Genomic DNA, 23,284 nt, shown 5'->3' with positions numbered 1-23,284 from the left:
AGTCTGCTTGTTTGGATGCTTTTTACACAAGCTTCTCTGTTTTTTGGCAAGAATGATCTGATGTATCCCTAGGAGAAGGACCACAACGCATAATCCCACATACAAGACAATATTACACTGACTTTGATCATTTTGGTCATCTTGAAACGTAAAAACAGAGGATGCGCTGGTCGGGACCCCGTGAGTCCGGTCGCGAGACCCGCGGACTTGATCACCGTGGGCATACCCGCGATCGTCTCACGGGACGGCTGAATGGAGGAAATGCCATGTAAACAGCATTTCTCCATTCTGCCTAGCAACTAGTGATGCTGATCTCTGCTCCATGTGATTGGAGCAGAGATCAGTGTTCACAAAATGAAAGCCCAACCCCCCCACAGTTAGTAACACACTCCTAGGAACACTTAACCCCTACACTGCCACCCCCTGGTTAACCCCTTCACTGCCAGTGTCATTTACACAGGAATCACTGCATTTATATAGCAGTGATTACTGTATAAATGACAATGGTCCCAGAAATGTGTCAAAAATGTCCGATGTGTCCGCCATAATGTCGCAGTCACAATAAAAATTGCTAATCACCGCCATTACTAGTAAAAAAAAGTAATAAAAAATTATTAATAAAAATGCTAGTTTTATAGCATTTTTATTAATAATTTTTTATTATTTATTTTGTAAATGCTATAACTTTTGCGCAAACCAATCAATAATCGCTTATTGCGATTTTTTTTTACCAAAAATATGTAGAAGAATACGTATCGGCCTAAACTGAGGGAAAAAAATGTTTTTTTATATATTTTTGGGGGATATTTATTATAACAAAAAGTAAAAAATAATGCGTTTTTTTCTAAATTGTCGCTCTATTTTTGTTTATAGCGCAAAAAATAAAAACCGCAGGGGTGATCAAATACCACCAAAAGAAAGCACTATTTGTGGGAAAAAAAGGACATCAATTTTGTTTGGGAGCCACGTCACATGACCGCGCAATTGTCAGTTAAAGCGACGCAGTGCCGAATCGCAAAAAATGGTCTGGTCTTTGACCAGCAAAATGGTCCGGTCTAAAAGTGGTTAAAGTGATCAGTAGTTGTTGGCATTTACACCCAAGTTCAACTGTCAGGGAAGATATAGGTATGCCCCAAGTTCTTAATAGGAAACTTGCTAAAATCACAATACTTTAAGGCTAAACTCCTAGAAAAATTCAAAACTACCCTTGCAATGTTGGCTACCGCCACACCTCAAGTTTTTAAATGCTGTTTTTGGCTAGGGTACCATTTAATGAAGTTTTGCTTACCTTAACCCTTGCTCCCGCAGATTTCATCCTCGCCATGCAACTGGTCCTTGAAGCTTCTTCTCTTTGGTGCTGTCTATTGGTCACACTGTGGTATCATCAAGTAGAATGTAAAACCAGGAGCCCTATATTGTAAGTAAGGATACTGAGGGGTTTACCCACAACCCAGTTTCTAGTTTAGGATAGAATGGGGAAGGGGGACTTTCTGGATGGCTGACAATGCTTATAAGACAGCACCAATCAAATCCCTCTAACCTTTTCTTTATACAAATAGTTTTTTTCACATGTATTTTAATATACTTTTTGAATATATAATACAGTTAATAGGGGCGTGGCTTGGTGCCGAACCTGAATGGCCGCTTAGTGCCTGAGCTCCCGTCCGCGGAGGTTCCTGTAATCAGCCCAGCCGAGCCATCCACCGCCGAACATGGGGAAAACCTCGGGGGATCCCTCCCCAACTAGGTCCCGCTCGCCGAGAGGATCCGGCGCACAGAACGGCCGCAGCATTCCGGAACTCTTCCGGTCCCAGGTACGCGAGGCCCCGGCTTCAGATCGGGCCTACTCCCACGCCGCACGCTCCTCCAGCCTCAGCCCCTCAGGCAGGAACGCTGCCCAGCCCCAGCATATGGCTGCAGAAGCAAGCGTCCCTCAGCCTCTCTCCATGCAGGACCTGAGATCTGTCGCAGAAGACATTAAAGCTACACTTGCTTCTGCTATCACTGATCTCAGGAGAGACGTCCAGGCGATGGCTGTGCGGATGGATGACCTGGAGGAAACAACAACCATTCATGCCAATGCCATTCAGCACTTACAGACATCATCCCACTCCCAAACTACACAGATCAGGGATATCCAAAGGCAAATGGAAGATTTAGACAACCGTGGTCGCCGCCACAATATTCGGCTAAGAGGAATCCCTGAATCCGTTGAAAATGCGCAAATCGCAAATGCCACTATCGCCATATTTAACGATCTTCTGGGTAGACCACCTGAAACACCCATTGACTTTGAACGCTTGCATAGAGCTCTAAGACCCAGAGGCAGAGACACAGATCCGCCTAGAGATGTCATATGCTGTTTGATCAACTTCAAACTAAAGGAGGAAATCCTTCACAGGGCCAGAGACCGTCGCTCCCTAACCTATCAAGGAGCGGACATTAAATTGTACCAAGACCTCTCGCCGATCACCCTTCAAAATAGAAGAGACCTACGCCCTCTCCTTGATCTCCTACGCACCAAGGGGATCCAATATCGATGGAAGTTCCCCTTTTGCCTCTCTGCCTCCTTTCAAGGCCGTACAGCAAATCTACGCGTGCCAGAAGACCTACCCGCCTTCTGCGAGACACTGAACCTCCCACGCGTCGACATCCCAGATTGGTATAACACCCTTCGTCCGCCACGTATGAGAAGAGCAACTTCCACTGATGCCATCCCAGTACGTGATGACTTTCACATCAGACGCCGCAGAATCACCCCGCCAAGAGAACCCGACATTTCGGACTCCCGGAATGCGGTGCCCAACAGCCCAACGGCATCCCCAGCGCATAGAAGAGCCCGGCATGACAGATCTGACTGAAAGGCCTCTCCTCTACTCTTCTATGCATCTGTACATCGAATGCACCTCATTACGACAAGAGCCTTTCTGCAGCCCCCATCGGTGACACCCAAGAAGACGACATCTTGCCACGTACGGACACAGCTAAGTAGCTCTTGTCATTTTCTCCCCAGTGAATGCCTACACCAGATTCCTGATTGACATTTACTAAACCCCCAGGTTACTTTACTTTTAACAAATGGCTACAATGTATGTTTGATGCCCCCATTTGAGATCCCTCTCGCTTAGTAAACCCTTTTGAGACCAACCAATGGCCTCCAAGGAGAAATTTGTCCCCCTAAGACTAGCCATATACCCCCCCAGCAAAACACCTCAGTCTGAGCCGAGAGACTGGACAGTTCTGCCAGCTGTATATCTGGTCTCAGGAATGGAACTATAGCACCAAATACCTCCCCTCGCCCTCCCCGGGGCTTCCCCCTTCACTGTTCCCCAACCTACCCCATGCCTCCTCTGCTTGCCCCTCTCCTTCCCTGGGCTCCCTCCCCACCCATACCCCTCCTCAGCAAGTACTTTCATATATGAACCTTTGTAGCCTCTCCACTCCAAGATCTACCCTTAATTACGGTTCAATAATTGTAACTTTTTCTCATGGGCGGGGTTTTGTTCCCCCCCCTTTTTTTTTTTTTTCCTGTTTGGGGGGGGGGGGGGGGGGGGGTGAGGTTGCATGGAGGCCTACTCCATTTTCGCATAGAACCGCGGATCTACTTTACATACCTCCTCTGGAGGCCCCGTGAGAGAAAGTCCTTCAAGATTGGTCTGTACCAGAGGGTTCCGTCTCACATATTAGCGTTTACCTCAAACACTCAGTCGCTCGACTGATCTTAAAAATTCCCAATTTACGCTCACGCACCACCTGGGCCTAATCACCCCCGCCTCCAGATGTCTCTAGTCTATTTCGCCTTGCACCTTCTGGAATGATAAATACACTTTTGGGGTTCCTGTCACCCACATTTCAACACAGTCATACCCTGACTAGATCCTGGCCAAAGCCGACTGCAACTTAATCGTTGCTCATCCAAATTCAAGTGTGAGGAAGAGGGCCCTCTGATACAACCTTGACCAAAGTTATCCTTTTTTATGTTGACATAACTGGTTATATATATTGTTGATCTGTTCTGTTATTAGAATCTCTTTACATCTCCCCCTTTTTGAAGATGTAAGAAAAGTTTTTTTTTTTTTTTTCTCTTGGGTAAAGAAAAATTTATATTCCTGTGATGGTTATTCTAATAATATGTAATGTTTTGCATTCTGGAATTGTTTATGAACATTCAAAATACATTTGCTCAACGACCTTCAGAACATTCCCTTTGTTTGCTCACCCCGAGTTTGGCCCTATAGCTACTACATCAGACACTTATACCAAGGGCTCCTTTTTTACAATCAGCAGCATGAACCTCGGCGGACGGAAGACATTGACTCGTGACCGTTCCGCTCAGACACCCTCCACCTCCTCCCAAGACGGGAACCTTAGTGTTCCTGTCACACTTTACTGGATACTATCTTACCCTCAGGGTAGGTTAAGTACAACCTCCCTGAATCCGGACTACTGTTTGCCTTGTGGTCTTCTGAGACCTAGGCTTCTTCCCCTTCCTTCCAGACTCTCTCTTTTCCCCCTCCTCCCCCTCCCTTTCTTCTTCTCCCTTCCCCCTCCCCCCCCCCCCCCCCCCATTTTTCTTTTTTTTTTTTTCTTTTTTTGCCCGTTCCCTTCTTCATCTTTCTCTCCTCTCCCTTTCGAACTCACAGCCTCCGCCACCACTACACTCCTGTCAGGACAAAACATCACTTAAGACCTTGCCTCTCCCCAGATCCCCTCAGTCTATTCGTGAAGAGGTATCTACCCGACATCCCACAACTCCCTGTGAATTTTCAGGTCGCTCAACAACACACGATGACACGCATACGCACAACCCAAAAACTCCCCACGCTTAAAATAATATCACTGAATGCAAAGGGCCTCAACATACCCGAAAAGCGTAGTCAAGTGCTTGACATGATGTATAAACTAAAGGCAAATGTAGTATTTCTACAAGAAACGCACTTTCGCACTAACAAAATTCCCAAACTTGCGAACCATATGTTTCCAACTGTGTATCATGCGACCAACCCACTTGCAAAAACCAAAGGGGTCTCAATTTTACTCTCGAAAAACCTTGATTGGCAACTAATAGATTCTATCCTAGACCCAGAAGGCAGATATGTATTTTTAAAAGGCCGACTACAAGGCCGACCCGTGACTTTGGCTAACATATACAGCCCCAATACGGCACAGGTTTCCTTTTTCAGATCAATCTCAAAACTACTCGCAGAATTCAATTCTGGTTTAACCATCCTGGGAGGGGACTTCAATGTAGCCCTTTTCCCCATTCTAGATACCTCCTCAGGTACAGCCTCACTACCATATAAAGCCATTCGGCAAATTAGGCTACAAATACAAGATCTTCTCCTACATGATACTTGGCGTACCCTTCACCCTGACGACAAAGATTTTACCTTCTTTTCTGCCCCACATAATAAATATTCTAGAATAGACTACTTGTTCCTATCCCAGAAAGACGTTCCCTTCTTATCCTCCGCCACCATTGAACCAATGTTACTCTCGGACCACCACCCAATCACAATGACTTTGACATTTCCCGACATGCACATCCCCAAAAACATCTGGCGATTAGATTCTTCACTGCTCACCTCAGAAGAGGTGGCTAACGACATCCGTAGTTGCTTACAGGCATTTTTTCGTGAAAATGACACACCTGACACAGCCCCAATCACGCAATGGGAAGCTCATAAATGCGTTATCAGGGGGAAACTCATTGCCCTTAAAGCAGCCCGTCAGAAAGCCCACCAACAGACGATTACGCACATCCTCGACAAAATCAAACAACTCGAACTTGCACATAAACTCTCACGAGCGCAACAAACTTATCAGGAACTTACTACCCACAGGAAATTGCTGCGGGAAGAACTGAACCGTAAAACGCAACGCAAATTCACCCTACACCAAAAGCTCTATTATGAATTTGGCAATAAGTGTAGTAAATACCTGGCCAAAGCCCTCCAAACCAGGAAAGCGCGTACACATATCCACACCATCAAAGATTCTCAAGGGAAAGCACATGTCTCCCCGGTAGATATAGCGGCTCAATTTGAAACCTATTACACCAACTTATATAATCTCCCTAGACATAATGCAAACCAGGATATACCTGTAAGTCGGACCTCTTCAATCCAGTCCTTCCTCAACAAATTTTGTACCAAACGTATAGATAGAGAGGATGCCACCCAGTTAGAAAACCCTATTTCAGAAGAAGAACTTAAAGTGGCAATTAAACAGCTTAAAAATGGTAAAAGTCCAGGCCCCGATGGGCTTACGGCTGCCTATTTCAAAACCTTTACAGACGTACTAGCCCCGCATATGATTAAGACCTTTAACTCCTTAACATCATCCACTCTCCCCTTTCATAGGCTACTAGAAGCCCACATCACAGTGATCCCAAAAGAAGAAAAAGACCCTACAGTAGTGACTAATTATAGGCCAATATCCCTATTAAATGTCGACATAAAGATATACGCCAAAATTTTAGCTTCCCGTCTGTTAACTTTTCTGCCGTCCTTGATAGGGACAGACCAAGTAGGCTTTATACCTGGAAGAGAAGCCAGGGATAATACCATAAAAGCTTTGAATATTCACCATTGGATTACGACTCGCAAACAAGAGGGATTCTTTCTATCACTAGATGCAGAGAAGGCGTTCGACAGGCTGGCGTGGGACTACCTGAGCGCAGTCCTTAGGCATATCGGGCTACAAGATCGTATGTTTAATGCCATTATGTCCCTTTATACAACCCCAACCGCTAGAGTACGTGTGAACGGCCACCTGTCGAACGCCTTCTCCATCACTAACGGGACAAGACAAGGATGCCCACTATCCCCAATCCTCTTCATCCTTACCCTCGAACCCTTCCTTCAATGTCTCAGAGACAACAACAGTATCAAAGGCTTTCTCATCGGCGATCGTAGCTATAAGATGGCTGCGTTCGCCGATGACATATTGCTATTCCTGAAGGATCCACACATTTCGATCCCAAATCTACTAAAAGATTTGAATCACTTCCTTAATATTTCCAATTTTAAGATTAATTATGCAAAGTCCCAGGCCCTGAATATCTCCCTCCCACAAGAAATAGTAGCACAATGCAAAAACAACTTCCCCTTTCAATGGAAACACGACCACATTAAATATCTTGGAATATATCTAACGTCAAACCTATCAGATATCTTCTCAAAAAATTTTCAACCCATCCTCAAAACCATTACCGACGATCTCACCAAATGGAATAACCCCCATTTTTCCTGGTTTGGAAGGGCAGCAATTTTAAAGATGAATATCCTCCCCCGTATTTTATATCTCTTACAAACCATACCCATCAAACTTCCCCCGACCTTCTTTCAACTTTACCAAAGAATGACTACTAGGTTTCTGTGGAGACAGAAGAGACCTAGGATAGCGTACGAGCAACTGACGAAACCTAAAATGAAGGGAGGCATCGGTCTGCCAGACTTAAAGAAATATTACTGGGCATGCCACCTTTCCAGAATTATTGACTGGTCAGTGCATGGCCCCTACAAAGATTGGGTGACTCTAGAGCATTCATTATCCCCCCTACCCCTGCGATCCCTTCCTTGGATCGCACCTAAACACATTCCGAAGCACCTAACTGACCACCCCCTAATTGCCCCGACGCTCCGCTGTTTCAGGGAAACGTGCCGAAAGTTACACATTTCTTCCAATCCTGGGCCCCTTACACCTGTAAAATTTAATCCAGCTTTCTCACCTGGCATGGCTGCCAACTTCCTTACAGAAACCTGGCAACACACAGAGGTGCTAGCCCACCATTTTTTCCGTTCGGGTTCATTCTTAGAACGTTCTTCTCTGCCAATCAACACAGACAATAATGCCCTTCCACTTTGGACATATTTCCAGATCAGACATTTTCTTAAGAGTACTGATCGCGTAGCCTCTGTCTCTCGAGCACTGACACCATTCGAGCAGCTATGTTCCCAATCTGCACCCCAGCAACATATGATTTCCAATATATACCACATTCTCGCCTCTGATAATCTTATGTAATCGAACAAAGCCTTTCTTAGCTGGGAACGGGACATGCACATAGAAATGACAGAAGCACAATGGGAACGCATTTCCCAGATTACACATAAAGGCTCCCTAAATGTCTCAATCCAAGAAAACAACTATAAACTGCTAATGCGCTGGTACAGAACCCCAGAAATTCTCAACAAATACAACCCTAACCATTCGGAGAAATGCTGGAGATGCGCCAGAACTACAGGTACTTTAGAACACATTTGGTGGTCCTGTACTCTTATCCAACCATTCTGGACTCAAGTACGGGAACTGACGTCTACAATCTCTTCATACACTCTAGAACACACCCCAGCACAACTTCTTTTGCACCATTCAGATATACCGACACACCACTATCGTAAAACACTGATTCCTCCACTACTGAATGCAGCCAAGCTATGTATCCCACTGCATTGGGGGACAACGCATACCCCAACCATCCATGAATGGCTCAAACGTGTGGGGAAAATTGCGGAAATGGAGGAATTAATCTCCATAGCCAAGGACTGTCCAACTAAATTTTCCCGCACATGGGCCTGTTGGACCTATTTCCGTACTACTGACCAATACAAACTACTGACAAGCCAAACCACTTCCAATGACACATCCCAGAATGATGACGACCCCCAATGATTTCCTCACCTTCTCTAGACAGTATCCATAACAAAACACGAGACAAGTGACCTCCCTCACCTGAACAAGGGGAGACAGAGGGAGGACCCTTGTCAAATTATCTATAAGTACATCCAAGTATCTCCAGACTAGATCCCTCTACCTACGTTATCTCAATCTCCCGGGACCGGTGGCAGAGACTGTGAGGTACCCCAAACTTCAGCCAGCCCCCCCTGATTATTTTCCCACCCCCCTCCCCCTTTTTTTTTTTTTTTCCTCTCTTTACTCCTCCCCCTCTCTCCTGCTCTACCCCCCTCTGTATCTCCCCCCCATCTGAGTTTACATCACAAACTTTCGCCCTCATCTGACAAAACTCCCTGCTCCCAAGCACAGTCAAGTAACCGACTTTGACTACTTAGCCCCTAGATACAATTACCTAGTCAAAGTTGGCTTATACTCTCAGATCCAGCAATTGTCCAATCAGATCCACGTAACTGCCTATCTACAAACAGTTCTATGAAACTGATGGATCTAAGTGTTTACTAGACCATCGACAATTACACTTCAGGCCTTCGACTTGTTTGACTAGTAATAACATGTACTAGATAATATCCTACTTCTGATATTGCTGATTATCTCAACCCAGCGCTTCTGTGATATTTTTGTATTGCTTTTGTCTATATAACTAAGGTGTTGTAAACCTGATCGCTTGTTTTTTTTATTATTTGTTCTCTCAATAAAATATTATGGAAAAAAAAAAAAAATACAGTTAATATACTGTTGGTTACCCCAATTATTGTCAACAAATGAAAAATGTTGAGCAATAAAAAATTTAAAATATCTATGACAAAAATGTCAGTATTTACCTTCAGTTGTTAGAGATTCAGATACAGTGGAGTAATGGGCAGATATAATTCTGCCTGCATAAAGGTTTTTAATGTGGCAGATAGCATTTTCAATGTTACTATTCGTGGGTAAAAAAATGTGATTTATCAAACTGCCATCTGGATCAAGAGTCAGCCACCCATCAAGTTCATTTCCATCGATAGACCACTTCAGCAGGCTCCATTTGTTGGACCAGTTAAGTGCCATACACAGTAATACTGTTGTCCCAGGCTCTGCATTTTGTTGTGTGACTGGGGCAAGTAAAGTTACAGTGGGTCCTTCTGGGTCAGGATCTGTGAAAAGGGCCACAAACACATCTGCTACTGAGACAGCATGATAGGTACCAGTTGATATGTCCTAGCAAATTTTGGAAACACATCACAAACTTCCCCAAAATCCCAATGAGTCATTTTTGAATTATATATTGGCAATATAGAAAAAAAACAGTAAAACAATATATAAATATATGTGGCAATGGGTATATAGCTGGGATTTCCTACATCCAACAAACAGAAATCTAAATTTTTTTATTATTATTATTGTTAATATTATAATTGTTATTAGTATTATTATTATTAATAATATTAGTATTTGTTGTTCCCTTTTTTCCAACCCTAGAGAAGGGAAGGAATATACAGTAACACCTGCAAAGTGTTTGTGTGTTTCCCTGTTGGGGAGACTGGTGACACCTGTCTAAGCCCTTGTACACGCCGTCAGACATTCCGACGGAAAATGTCTGATCGGACCGTGTTGTCGGATAATCCAACTGTGTCTGGGCTCCATCGGACTGTTTCCGTCAGAATATCCAACGGAAAAAGTTTTATAGCTGGGCTATAAAACTTTCCGACAACGTGATCCGTTTGGACTTTGTCCGATTGTGTGTAGAGAATTCCGATTAAAGTGCCACACATGCTCAGATCAAATTCCTGGACCAAAGCTATTGGCTACTAGCCTGAACGTAGTCCCGTCGTAATGAAATAACGTCATCACGTTCTGAACGATCAGATTTTCCGACAACTTTGTCCGACCGTGTGTATGCAACAGTTTCGGACAAAATCTGTCGGACAAAATCCAACGGATTTGGTTGTCAGAATGTCCAACCGTGTGTACAAGGGCTAAGAGGTAAGTTATTCTCACTTTTTAAAGTTTTCATCTCTGGCACAGAAGTGAAATGAAAGGAAATCTCTCCAGTGGGACACAGGAAGCAAAAATAAATTGACAAGATCTTTAACTTTCCTAGTGTTATGCAAATGGAAAAAAGTTTGTCTACATATACATGCCTAAAATTATATAATGGCTGGTGTCAAACTAAAGTTAAGCATAACTTATTCAGGAGTTTTAGGATTTTGCGAGTTACAGTATGTATTAGCTTTTTAGGGATATATTTACGTAAATGGTCATAAAGCTAGCATGTGTAAACAACTGCAAAAATATTATCATACGTAAAACTCTACAGATTATCAAACGCTGGCTAAACACTTGAATTCTTTCAGAGAAGGGTATTATCAGAAGGTGATACAAAAAAGACACACTGGCTATTGCAGTGAGAAGCATTGGAAGGCTAACAACAGGTACAAACAAGGTCAAGGATAAATCCAAGGAAAAAAACAAGCTTAACTTACCACCAGCCCGCAGACAACCAAGTAACTTGTCTAACAGTATGCATTAAAAGCAGGGGTTTAGTCTTCACACATTTGATATTATGAGACGGTACCTGGTGCTTTCTTACTACCATTTCTTTGTCTTTGTGAACATTTAATTAAAATAATTATGTATTAAAAATTATTTAGGTAGTTCACAAAGGAGATGCATATTTTTTACATCTTTGAAGTCCCTGCCAACCATATACTATATCTCTTTTGAGTATTGGCATAGCTGGGCTTATTCACCCTCTGTATAGTAGTTGAAAGATTGAGGGCCTGTGGGTAAGATTTTGCTAAAATAATATTTTTTTATGCTGGCTGGGCAATGTGTGATGAGTGGAACATGAACTCTTTTTTTTTTATTATTGAAAAAGCCAACTTTATTGAAGTATGAATGCTTGGTACATAAATCAACAGAGGCCAACATGGCCAAAACAATAGCACATATATAGACACATTACAGTAACCGTGTAGCATAAAGCAAACTACCCACAAGAGGTAGAGCCATCACATAGTATATATTTATGTATAAAAAAGGAGACAAAGGAAAGGGGGAGAGACAGAGAGGGAGGGGAGAAGAAAAAAAAAGGAGGGAAAGGGGAAGATGAAGGGCGAGTATATGAAGTACACGTTTCACCGGAACATGACCTCTTACCTGTAACAATTAATGTGTTTGCCGCATTAACCTCCCTGGCGGTACGATTATTTCGGATTTTAGGTGCTAAAAGCGGTACCATTATTTTGCATGAAAATTTGGCGTTTTATATTGTAGTCCTGCAATTCTTAGGAATAACTCACTTAAATCTGTCCAAACCAGAGTCTAGCAGACATCCCGGGTATAATAAAGTTTGAAAAATGAAATAATAAATTATAATATAATAAATAACTATAAATAATTATACCAAATAATATTATAACAATAATAAAAATTATTCAATAATGTAATCAAATCAAAAACACTGAAATTTGCTCAGTTGCAGAATTGTCACCGTCATTACTTTTCAGTATTTGATGACGGATCTCCCCACAAATTGCTATCACTCAATTCTGCGAGTGATTCCAATTTATTATCGCTGTTTTCTAGCTGGTCTAAAACCATTTTTGATGTAAAAGGACAGTTTTGGTTGCTATGGACAATCTCCAGTTTCCAGGCATAAAGAACAGTTTTTATTATATAAAACTGCATGCAGGGCACTGGGCAGACCACTAGGGACAATGGGGATGTGAAATATTTACATACAGCAATGTAATCTGTAAGATTACATTATACTGTATGTTTACTGTTTGTTTCACTTTTTGAATTTGGCGTCGATCTCCGTCCCCGTGCGTCGCAACGCTCGCAGGGAACGGAGATCGGCGATGTGATGCATCGAGCGAGACACGGCTCGCTCGTACAGCGGGGAGACAACGCTGGATCCGAGGGAGAAGGTAAGTAAACCTTCTCCTGGATCCAGCGATGCAGTCCCGAGTCTGGCTCGGGGTTACCGCTTTTGGTATGAAAATTCCACCCCGAGCCAGACTCGGGAATACCGCCAGGGGGGTTAAAGGTCTGGTTCTGTCCAAACTTGTAGCAGTAATATACTCCGGAATCAGATCTGTAAACATTTTTTATTTCCACAGCAACCTGTTTTTCTTTGAAAAATGGTACAATTCTTTCTGATGGTGATGATGGTGCTGATAATGGTAAACATCTGCATTGTGCCACATACTGTAACCCTCCATTCTCATTTTCTTTATACCACTGCCAGTAATCAATGTTATTGTCTGCAGTCATATTACAAGTGATGGTGACTGTCTCTCCAGCTTTCACAAATTGGACATGAGGAAACTTCTGGGCAAGTTCACTTGTGAATACACCTGCAAGGTGAAATGAAACATATTACATTTTACTCATTGTATCATTCCATGTGATTAACCACTTGCCGACCAGCGCACGCCGATGTACGTCGACAGAATGGCACGGGCAGGCAAATGGGCGTACATGTATGTCCCTTTAAATTTGCCGCCCTGCCATCGGGAGCACGCCGCCGGCGGCGCGCTCCCGCACTGGTCGGGACCCCCGTGAGTCCGGTTGCGGGACCCGCGGACTCGATCGCCGCGGGCATACCCGCGATTGTTTCACGGAGCGGCCAAATGAAGAAATGCCGTTGTAAACAGCATTTCTCCATTCTGCCTAGCAACTAGTGACGCTGATCTCTGCTCCATGTGATTGGAGCAGAGATCATTGTTCACTAAATGAAAGCCCAACCCCCCCACAGTTAGTAACACACCCCTAGGAACACTTAACCCCTACACTGCCACCCACTGGTTAACCCCTTCACTGCCAGTGTCATTTACACAGGAATCACTGCATTTGTATAGCACAGATTGCTGTATAAATGACAATGGTCCCAAAAATGTGTCGAAAATGTCCGATGGGTCCCCCACAATGTCGCAGTCACAATAAAAATCGCTGATCGCCGCCATTACTAGTAAAAAAAATAATAAAAAATTATTAATAAAAATGCTATAAAACTATCCCTATTTTGTAAACGCTATAACTTTTGCGCAAACCAATCAATAATCGCTTATTGCGATTTTTTTTTAACCAAAAATATGTAGAAGAATACGTATCAGCCTAAACTGAGGGAAAAATTATTTTTTTTTATATATTTTTGGGGGATATTTATTATAACAAAAAGTAAAAAATAATGTGTTTTTTTCAAAATTGTCGCTCTATTTTTGTTTATAGCACAAAAAATAAAAACCGCAGGGGTGATCAAATTCCACCAAAAGAAAGCTCTATTTGTGGGAAAAAAAGGACATCAATTTTGTTTGGGAGCCACGTCGCAGGCCTGCGCAATTGTCAGTTAAAGCGACGCAGTGCCGAATCTCAAAAAGTGGTCTGGTCTTTGACCAGCAAATTGGTCCGGTCTGAAAGTGGTTAACAAGCAATCATTCAATCAGCTGCTAATAGTTATAGTGATAAAGAGGAATAATTCTAATCCATAGACCCAATGCCTAAATTTAATCCTTAACATCGTTTACACCTAAAATCCTAAATACGCCCTTTAAAGTAGAAGTAAAGTCCACTTTTTAGCTTGTGCCTATAATAAGGCTTACCTGTAGGTACATTGAATATCTCTTAATTCTACAGCCAGTGATATCACCAGTGCATGCGCTCTGAAGAGTTGGTCTTCCCCTTGCCGTATCTCCAAAGCTCCGTGCCGGGGCTAACACGCGCTTGACCAGGAGTGATCTAATTGTAACCCCAGCCATTCATACAGCCGCAAACTCAGAAAGAAGACCGGGTGAAGATGGAAGCCATGGCAGCACTGTGCTGGAGGGCTCTGTGTGCAGGTAAGTCAGTCTTAATGCACTAGTGTGCGGTGCACACTAGTACATTATGATTTTAAAATAAATAAATAAATTGTAGCAGTTTACTACCACTTTAACATACAATTAGCTGACCCAATAACACTAAAGTCTAAATATAATAAATTTTCACTAAAGAATTATCATAATGGGAAGTATACCAATAAGACTATTTTAGCTAGCACAACTAAATTTGACATATAACAATCCCTTCATGCCACGTTCCTGTGGAACAGATTTGGGGAACCCTTCAGCCAGCCACCTGAGCTATCAGAGAGAGCCTACCTACTTGTGAGAGAGGCGTTGCCCCATGGCAAACTAAAATAGTAATTTGTACTTTTATAGAGTTTTATAAACTCTGTTATAGAATTTCTCTCATAGACTCCTAGTGTCCTTATTGGGGAGCTTCTCCAAGGCAGCTCCTGTTATTGTTGCATTGCCTGTTATTTGTTCTGTGCTTATTGCAAGCCCCATTACCATCTTCTTTAGGGCTAGTTTACATTTGCTTCAAAACATGGCTTCGGACACACTTTGTTAAAGCTCTCTGAATGCTAGTCAAAGCTCCAGTCACTAAATAAAATGATTAGCTTACAGTCCTGCTTTTGCTTGGTGCTTCCATGAGGCTTCGGTGAGGCTTTGGTGGGGCTTTGATGATGCTTTGGTGGAGATTCGATGGGGCTTCAGTGGAACTTCGTTGAGGCTTCGGTGGGGCTTCAAGCAAGTTTTGCCATAGACTTCTATGGAGGCTTTGAAGATGCTTTGAAACACCACTAATGCTACATGGGTATCACTTTTGAAGCAAAGTAAAGCAAAAGCAGATGTAAACAGGACTGTAAGCTAAACATTTTATTTAGTGACAGCATTCAGAAAGCTTTAACAAAGCCTATCCGAAGCCTTGTTTTGAAGCAAGTCTAAACTAGCCGTTCATTTGTGTTGAAGCTTAAGCAAGTGTAAATGAGCCCTTACAGTGTTGGTTTATCCTATTCATTTAGTATGGCGGATAATATCTGTGCTCAGTGTGATATAAACAATAAAGTGATAATTATAAGTGACAGCTGCACTTTATTGCACATACAAATATAAAAAAAACAGAAAGGAAAGATTTTGTTTCGCTGTTATCAAATAAATCTAAAAAAAAATGTATCACATAAATAGGTGTTTCACACCAATATGTGACGTGATAAAATAAATATACAACATTCCAGGCAATCATGCAAAGATAAAGATGTGTAAAAGCCCAAAGAAGAGATAAAAAGGCCCCAACATTTTTAAATTAAAGCATGGGTGTTCCACCTGTGACCCTCCAGCTGTTGTGAAACTACAAGTCCCATCGTGCTTCTGCCTTTGAGAGTCATGCTTGTAACTATCAGCCTTGTAATGCCTCATGGAACTTGTAGTTCTGCAAAATCTGGAAGGCCACAGGCTGAGCACTCATGAATTAGAGTATGGTGATGAAATTGTGCATATGTTCAGTATGCTGGTGTTGTAAGTGACCTGCTCCAAGACAGATAAAATTGGCCTCTTACAAGAAGATGAGAACCTAAGTGGGTCTGACCTCACTTTAGTGAGTACCCCTTACGATAGGTGTATGGAGTATATCACAGCAGGAAAGCCCATATAGGTCAGCACTTGCCCTGGACACACTCTGTGGAGTCTCCCTCACCACATGGCACTTTACCAGAAAGTGCTCACGACTATTCACATGGGGCATTGCAGATGGGAAGAGAAGGGAGAAATCATCATTACACAATGTCTGGTAAAAAACATTTATTAACTAAAAGACATCTACTTACAACAGTCATTCATGTACAAAATCATCCGGCCCCCCCGGCAGGCATTCTGATGTCACATACTTCCTTCGCCCGATGTACGTTTCGTCGTAGAAAACGTCATCACTTGGTGCATGATTGCACAGAATTTTTTATGAATTTTGTATATTTACTTTATCACACATTGGTGTGAGACACTCTATGTACGGGTATATGAGATATTTTTATGAGATTTATTTGATGACTACAAAATCTTTCCTTTCTAATCATTGAATCTTGTCTAATCATTTGGCTGATACATCTACATTACATAAATATTTGTTTTTTATAAAGAGGATTGGATAGCATTCCATACAATTTCAGGCAATGTGGAACACCAGTGTTATAACATGGAAAGATTTATTTAGAAGATTTGAAAGTCTCCGTTCTTTCCTTTTCATAATCGATCGACTATCATGACATCGCTTAAAGTAACTTTTTGTAGACATTATTAGTCTGATTTACTAAAGGATTTGATAATGCTTATTACAGTGTATCTACATTAATGTGGAAAAATTTGCTTCAATGATTTAACCATGTGAACAGAACATTTGTATTTGCTTTGAGCACATGATTGGATAATTAAAGTGAATCTTCACACATTTTATTGTGCAAACATCTTCAAATCCTTTAGTAAATTAGTCTTATATTAATTTGCTAAAGGAGAAGCGAATGCTCAAAAGGAAAGGTAAATAATCCTCTGCACGACTGGGTTATTAAATGTGAATGCAGCTACTATATTTAGTGAAGGTTTTTAACCCCATTAATCAACCCCAATCAACCCCTTTTGTTAATCAACCCCTGTCTTCTGCATGCAAAAGACAAAAAAATTGAAAATAAAACTATAAGCCTAACCCAATGGAAAGTCTGACCCACAAATAGAGCCATATACATATCTTTTTCTTTTGTGCAAAAGAGCATTCACAAAAAGAATCTCATACAATCTGTCCATTTAAAATTCTCACTGGACACTATTGAATGAAGAAATTTGTTTACTTACCATGCAGATAAATATAAAACACGATCACTGTTTTGGCTGTCATGTTTCCTTTGCTGGTTTCCAGTAGCAGCTTAGATGTCTTGTAAGGTCTGTGTTTGACTTCCTGTCCATCTCCCATATATTTTCTGTGTATTGGACATCCTGTCCTTTGCTGGTCACGGAGGGATGGATTCACAAGCTTAGCCGCTAAGAGAACATGTGCAGAAATTGAATCTGTTTTAACCACTTCAGCTCCGGAAGATTTACCTCCCTTCATGACCAGGCCATTTTTTGCAATACAGAATTTATTTATTTTTTATTTGTTTCAGGTACTTATATAGCGCCGTCAATTTACTCAGCGCTTTGCATATACATTGTACATTCACATCAGTCCCTACCCTCAAGGAGCTTACAATCTAAAGTCCCTAACTCACATACATACATACTAGGGACAATTTAGACAAGGTCCAATTAACCTACCAGCATGTCTTTGGAGTGTGGGAGGAAACCGGAGTACCCGGAGGAAACCCATGCAAGCACAGGGAGAACATGCAAACTCCAGGCAGGTAGTGTCGTGGTTGGGATTCAAACCAGCGACCCTTCTTACTGCGAGGTGAAAGTACTATCCACTACACCACTGTGCTGCCCCTGCATTGCGTTACTTTAACCTCCCTGGCAGTATGATTCAGTCTGGTTTTAGGTGCTGAAAGTGGTACAATTATTTTGCATGGAAATTTGCCATTTTATATTGTAGTCCTGTAATTCTTAGGAATAACTATCTTAAATCTGTTAAAACCAGAGTCTAGCAGACACCCCGGGTATGATAAAGTTTATAATATAATAAAGAATAATAAAAATTATTCAATAATGTAATCAAATCCTAAAACATTGAAAAAGGGACACTTTTTGGTTGCTATGGATAATCTCCAAATTTCAGGCAGAAAAAATAGTATTTATAATATAACAGTGCATGCAGGGCACTGCACAGACCACTAGGGACAAAGGGGGTGTGTATTTTTTAATACAGTACTGTAATCTGTAAGATTACAGTGCTATGTGTGTTTTGTGTGTTTTTACTTTTTTGAATTTTCCGCCGTTCTCCGCTCCCGTACGCCGTAACGTCGCAGGGAACAGAGCTCGGCGCCATTCAGCACTGTGAATCAAGAGGAGGACAACTCGATCACACAGTGCGGAGGACATCGCTGGATCCAGGGGAACAAGGTAAGTAACTCACCCTGTGTCCTCCCTGCATCCAGCGATGCGATCCCGAGTCTGGCTCGGGGTTACCGCTCCTGTCAGTAAAATCACAACCCGAACCAGACTCGCTAGGGGGGTTAACTGACACTTTAACCTCCCTGGCAGTTTTCCCCGAGCATGGCTTGGGGTTAATTTTCAGTCCTATTAGTGGTAACCCCAAGACACACTTGGGATTGCATTGCAAGATCCTGGTGCAGGGTACTTACCTTGTCTCCAGGATCCTGCGATGTCCCCCCGTTGTGTCTGCGGGCTGTGTCCTCCACCCCGATGTCCTGTGTGCCGGGCTCTGTCCCCTGTGAGCATCACATCCCTTTTATCCCTAGTGCTTTGTCCAGTGCCCTGCATACAGTTTTATATCATAAATACTGTTCTTTCTGCCTGGAAACTTGAGATTGTCCATGGCAACCAAAAAGTGTCCCTTTACGTCAAAAGTGATTTTAGTCCAGCTAGAAAACAGTAATAGTAAATTAGAACACTTGCAGAACTGAGCGATAGTGTTTTGTGGAAAAATTAATTTTATTATTATTATATTATTATTATATGATTATTTTTTAGAATTATTTATAGTTATTTATTATATTATAATTTATCATTTATTTATTTATAATTGTGTTTCAAACTTTATCATACCCAGGATGTCTACTAGACTCTTGTTTGGACAGATTTAAGTGAGTTATTGTTAAGAATTACAGGCCTACAATATAAAACGCCAAATTTCTATGTAAAACAATTGTACCGCTTAAGCCGCGTACACACGGGCGGACTGTATGGCCCACTTAGTCCGTCATACAATCCGACGGACAGTCCGTCCTACTTTCGAATGAACGGACTTGACCACACACGGATGCACAAACAGTCCGTCGAAAGCTTGCGCGATGACGTGTACAGCACGTACGACGGGACTAGAAATAGGAAGTCCAATACACAGCAATGCACCCTTTCGCCATGTAAATCCTTTCTGAGCATGCGCCATTCTTAGTCCGTCGAACTAGCCTACTGACGAGCGGATTGTCCGCTGAAACCAAAGTATGACGGACAGAATTTAGAAAATTCCGAAATACTTAGTACGCCAGACTGCACGCTGAAAAAGTCAGCTGAAGCCCACACACGAGTGGACTGTCCGCTGAAATGTGTTTCGACGGACTAAGTACGCCATACAGTCCACCCGTGTGTATGCGGCTTTAGAGACGCAAAAATCTGACATAATCATACCGCCAGGGAGGTTAACTGATTGTTTGTGCCATGAGTTGCGGCGCACGCCGATGCGCAACGGCCGTTTTCACATCCACAAAGCATTTGCTCCGGTAACACAGCACAATTCCCCATTCACTAATAACATGCTGGCGCATGGGAGGCGGCGATCTGTGCGCCACTATAGACCTGGAGCACACATTCTTCAACTCTGAATTAAAAGGAAGTGCCAATATTATGGGGGTGATGGGGGTGATGTGAGGAAGTATAGTTATAACTGTTCAAGTAACAAATATGCCCAAAATAGAAAGGAAAAGTAACTTTCTCTGAGCAAGCTTGCTGCACCTGCAAATACACTGCAAATACACTGCAAATACACTGCGTGAGGTCAATGTATACACTGCGCATGCGCAAGCGACATTTGCGCACGTTCAAGTGCTCTGGTTCACTGCGCCGGCAAAATCTTAGTAAATGTCAAGCCACATAGATTAATTTGCATAAGTTGAACAGGCGCACCTCTCAACTTGATTTTTTCTTTTTTTTTTTGCGCCGGTTCACTTCTATGGGGTTTTTAAGGCTATTTGCACACAGGCCATGTTAACGTTAAGAAAACAAAAAAATTAAGAAAAAAATGCGTGGGGGTCCCCCGAAAATTCCATACCAGGCCCTTCAGGTCTGGTAAGGATTTTAAGGGGAACCCTGTGGCAAAAAAAAATGATGTGGGGTCCCCCTCAAAATACATACCAGATCCTTATCCGAGCACGCAGCCTGGCAGGCCGCAGGAAAAGAGGGGGGGATGAGAGAGTGCCTCCCCCTCCTGAACCGTACCAGGCCACATGCCCTCAACATTGGGAGGGTGCTTTGGGGTCCCCCCAAAGCACCTTGTCCCCATGTTGATGAGGACAAGGGCCTCATCCCCACAACCCTGGCCGGTGGTTGTGGGGTCTGCGGGCGGAGGGTCTTATCGGAATCTGGAAGCCCCCTTTAACAAGGGGACCCCCGGATCCTGGCCTCCCCCACTGTGTGAAATGGTAAGGGGATACAAAAGTACCCCTACCATTTCACCCAAAAAGTGACAAAAGTGTTAAAAATGACACAAGTCAGTTTTTGACAATTCCTTTAATAAAGTGTTCTTCTTTCATCTTCTTCGGGTCTTCTTCCTTCTTCTTTCCTTAATCCTTCGGTTTCTTCCTCCATCTTCTTCTTCCTCCATTTTCTTCTGCCTCCGATCCTATGCTTCTTGCTCCGGTGTTCTCGTTGTCAAAAACTGTCTCTTGTCATTTACTTTTGTCACTTTTTTGGTGAAATGGTAGGGGTACTTTTGTATCCCCTTAACATTTAACACGGGTGCAGGATCTGGGGGTCCCCTTGTTAAAGGGGGCTTCCAGATCCAGAAAAGCCCCCCAGCCTGCAGACCCCCACAACCATTGTCCCCCACAGGCCCCAAAGCACCCTCCCAATGTTGAGGGCATGTGGCCTGGTACGGTTGATGAGGGGGGTGCTCTCTCACTCCCCCTCTTTTCCTGTGACCTGCTAGGTTGCGTGCTTGGATAAGGGCCTGGTATGGATTTTGAGGGGGACCCCCACGCCATTTTTTTTTGGTGTGGGGTTCCCCTTAAAATCCATGCCAGACCTGAAGGGCCTGTTATGGATTTTGAGGGGGACCTCCATGCCATTTGTTTTTTTTTTGGTGTGGGGGTTCCCCTTAATATCCCTGCCAGACCTGAAGGGCCTGTTATGGATTTTGAGGGGGACCTCCATGCCATTTGTTTTTTTTTTGGTGTGGGGGTTCCCCTTAATATCCCTGCCAGACCTGAAGGGCCTGGTATGGATTTTGAGGGGGACCTCCACACCATTTTTTTTTGCGCGGGGTTCCCTTTAATATCCATACCAGACCTGAAGGGCCTGGTATGCTCTTGGAGGGGAAACCATGCCGTTTTTTTTTATTAAAATCACCTGGCCTAGTGGCAACTCAAAGTCGTGTTGTAAGTCGCCCCAAGTCGTGCTTTGATTCACACTCAAGTCGCGTCCCAAAGTCGCGCTGGAAGTCGTGATGCCCCTGTTTGAATGGACTGTTAATGATACAGCGTGCGCTATTATCAATGGGATACTATTATCGCGTGCGCCGGCATATTATCATTTGTTGCACTTATGTGTGCGCCGGTTCATACATTCACTTAATAATTTATCTGGCGCACAAATTGAGGTATGAACCGGCGCAGTGCATTCACATTCATCTTAGTAAATCAGCCCCATAGTGTCACCAAGCTGTCACCACCCGCGGTGGATAAACAACAACCCCAGGAGCCTGTTTTGTAGACTCAAACATAACTATGACAAAAAAACACAGAACACCTGGAGCGCTGTGAGTCTAGGAGCACAGTAGAGTGCTCTGATGAGGAGTAATCAGATAAGTGGATCAGACCCAGTGCAGCCAACACAGCATGGAAAGAGATGCAACAGTCAAAGAAAAAAACACAAAATGCAGAGCTCCGAAAGAATGATCAAATAAATTCCAACATAGTACTATATGCATAAACAATGCTATTTATTCCATAAAGTAAAAAAAAAAATGGTTGAACAGTCAAAGTTTAAAATAAATGGTAGTGAATGTTACCAGTGACCTCAGAGTGGATAAGGGGGAAACAATCATCCAGGAGGCTTGCCTACAGATGGTTTGAACATCAATCACGATCAAAGGAATTGGAGGGGAGAAAATTCAGTTCCCAGAGGGGTAGTGTAATGGCTGATGGCAAAACCTGCCAACTCCAGGTGGATACCATGGCTGGATGGTGGTCAGCAGAATGGATAGAAAGGAAACCTGTGTGATGTAAATGGCCCCAGAGGGAACAACCCAGCCGAGCAGGGTCAATATTCTCAGATTGCTTATGCGCCCTCTGTGACGTCACTGCTGTGCTGGAGATTAAGGGAAAAGGTGTCCTGAAGTCAGTTGTGTAAGCGTCCACTGTTCTGTTGCCATGACTTACATGTTTCACATGCATGCGCTTTGTCAAACATACAGTACCACACACAGTGATTACAAATCCCAAAGTGAGGACCTTAATACAAAGTTTTTTGAGAAGGAATACCCTTCTGATATTGTGGAAGGCACCTTTTTAGCAATATGCGGAAATCTGTTCTACATCTCGCACATCACCCAGTTCTGATGCTTCTTATATACACTTAACCAGTTCCATTCTCGCTATAAGTAGATGGAACATATATTGTGAAAACATTGGCCCTTGTTCAAACAAGATGTGCACCTTGAGGCATACATACCCGACAGACAAAAGTTTTCTTACAGAAAGGCCCCTAGTATCAAAAGTAAATTGCCCACTAGCAAACTTGATGCTGACTGTTACTGTGGTAAATACATACAAGTCCTTCTCCTAGTCAGGGTTACCCAGAACAGGTCAAACAAAGAGGTCCACCCTTTAACATTCACTCTTTAAAGCCTGTTAACTAAACAGTTCAGCTATTGTATTACCACTATATTCAGTTGTTTGATTTGT

Source organism: Lithobates pipiens, unplaced genomic scaffold, assembly GCF_037356315.1.
Source record: "Lithobates pipiens isolate NorthernLeopardFrog02 unplaced genomic scaffold, aLitPip1_a1.2 Scaffold_30, whole genome shotgun sequence".
NCBI lineage: Eukaryota > Metazoa > Chordata > Amphibia > Anura > Ranidae > Lithobates > Lithobates pipiens.
Note: the sequence above shows the minus strand (reverse complement) of the source record.